The sequence below is a fragment of the Cebus imitator genome, unplaced genomic scaffold, assembly GCF_001604975.1.
Source record: "Cebus imitator isolate Cc_AM_T3 unplaced genomic scaffold, Cebus_imitator-1.0 Scaffold273, whole genome shotgun sequence".
NCBI lineage: Eukaryota > Metazoa > Chordata > Mammalia > Primates > Cebidae > Cebus > Cebus imitator.
Genome location: NW_016107588.1, coordinates 2,215,864 through 2,217,958, shown reverse-complemented (window position 1 = coordinate 2,217,958; position 2,095 = coordinate 2,215,864). Strand labels below are relative to the sequence as shown.

General features: G+C 30.9%; 1 non-coding gene across 1 annotated transcript; it reads left to right on the top strand.

Annotated features, from left to right (window-relative positions):
• The first annotated feature begins 306 nt into the window (after positions 1-306).
• LOC119467274 lies at positions 307-443 on the top strand. The gene has a single exon (XR_005195817.1). It is a non-coding gene; the product is annotated as a small nucleolar RNA SNORA21 (small nucleolar RNA).
• The last annotated feature ends 1,652 nt before the right edge of the window (positions 444-2,095 follow it).

Here is a 2,095-nt window from a genome sequence, read left to right as displayed (position 1 = left end):
AAAATCTTAACCTTTATTTTAGATGGAGGTTTAGTAGTCTCATTTTGTAAAGCAATATTCTTTGGTATGATGTAGAAGTTCTATTGCTTAGCTTAAAAAGGAAAAATGAATCATTGGGAAAGTCCAGGTTAAACTAGGCTCAATTTCCAGTAGTTAATTTATATTTCTTCTGCCTAAGCCTTTGCTTGATTCCACATACGTATTTTCAACCATAACTCATTTTTCAAATTGTGTCAAAATATAATAGGAGGAAGTGCAGAAGGATCATGAAACTGTATATACATTTAGAAAATCAAAACTTCTTCCCCCTTTTTAAAAGCACTCAATGGGCCTATGGCTAATGACCTATTGAGCTGTCACGAAAGGGGAGAATGAAAAACATTGCTTTTGGGTGAAGTGGCAGCATGTTGTGTTGTTTTATTTCAATCAATGGTGTGACAGGGCAAAAAGAAAAAGAAAAAAGAAAATCAAAATTTCTTTAGGCACTGGCAAAGTTTTCCAAAGAGGCTGCAACATTTTGCATTCCCACCAGCAATATATAAGGGTTCTAATTTCTCCATATCTTCACCAGCACTTATGATTTTCCATTTTTATTTCTTTAATGTCAGCCATTTTAGTGAATATAAACTAATATATTATTGTGGTTTTGATTTAGATTTTCCTAATGACAAATGTTGAAGATTTTTTTAATGTGTGTACCTTCTTTGGAGAAATGTCTCTTCAAATCCATTGCCCATTATAATTGGGTGGCTTATCATTTTGTTGCTGAGTTTTAATTTTTCTTTATATATTCTGGATATTGACACTTACCGCATGTATGAACTTGAAGTATTTTTACCACTCAGTAGTTTGCCTTCAGTTTCTTGATAGTTCCTTCCCATCCACAATTTTCAAAATTTTGATGAATTCCAATTTACTTATTCGTTTTGTTGCTTCTTGTCATATGTAAAAAGCTGTTGCCAATTTCAATTTCAATTTCATTATGTATCCCATGCCAATTGTGTTGCTTCTTGTCATATGTAAAAAACTGTTGCCAGTTTCAATTTCAATTTCATCATGTACCCCATGCCAATAGAACATGGGGTACATAATGAATATTATGTAAATAAATATTACGTAAAGCTATAAAATTCTTGGAATAGAACATGGGGTACATATTCATTATGTACCCCATGTTCTATTCCAAGAATTTTATAGCTTTACATCTTGCATTTATATCTTTGATCCATTTTGAGTTAATCTTTGTATATGGTATAAGGTAAGAATTCTGCTTAATTCTTCTGTATGTGGTTATCCAATTGTCCTAACATCATTTGTTGAAGAGATTCTTATTTCCTCCATTGAATGGTCTTGGAATCCTTGTCACAAATCAGTTGACCATACATGTATCAATATTTGTTTGCACTCTCAATTATATACCATTGATTTATATGTCTATCCTATGTCCACACTTGACAGTTTTGATTACTGTTGCTTTGTAATAGGTTTTGGAATCAGGAAGTGTGAGTCCTCCAAATTTCCTCTTCTTCTTCAGTATTGTTTTGGCAATCAGGGCCCCTTGCAATTCTATATGAATTTCAGAATCAACTTTTCCATTTCTGTAAAATAGGATATTGAGATTTTGATGAGGTTTGCAATTAATTTATAGATCACTTTAGAAAGCATAACCATCTTAGCAATACTAACTCTTATGATCCATGAACACAAAACAACTTGCCTTTTTTTTAGGTAATTCACATTTAATTTCTTTCAACATTTTAAAATTGTCATTGTAAGTGTCCTACATCTTCAAGGTTAAATTTACTACTATTTTTATCTTTTCATGCTATTATAAATAAAATTGCATTCTTAATTTTTTTTTCAGATTTTTCATTCCTAGTGTAGGGAAATACAACTAATTTTTGCGAGTTGATCTGTACCTAGAAACAGTAGATTTCAGTTATTATCCTTAATAATATAACATTTGTATACATTATTTAGTGTATTCTTTATATGTGGGATTATGTCATCTGTGAATAAAGATAGTTTTAACTATTTCTTTACGATTTGCATGTCTTTTATTTCTTTTTCTGATTTATGTGGCTCTAACTTCCAC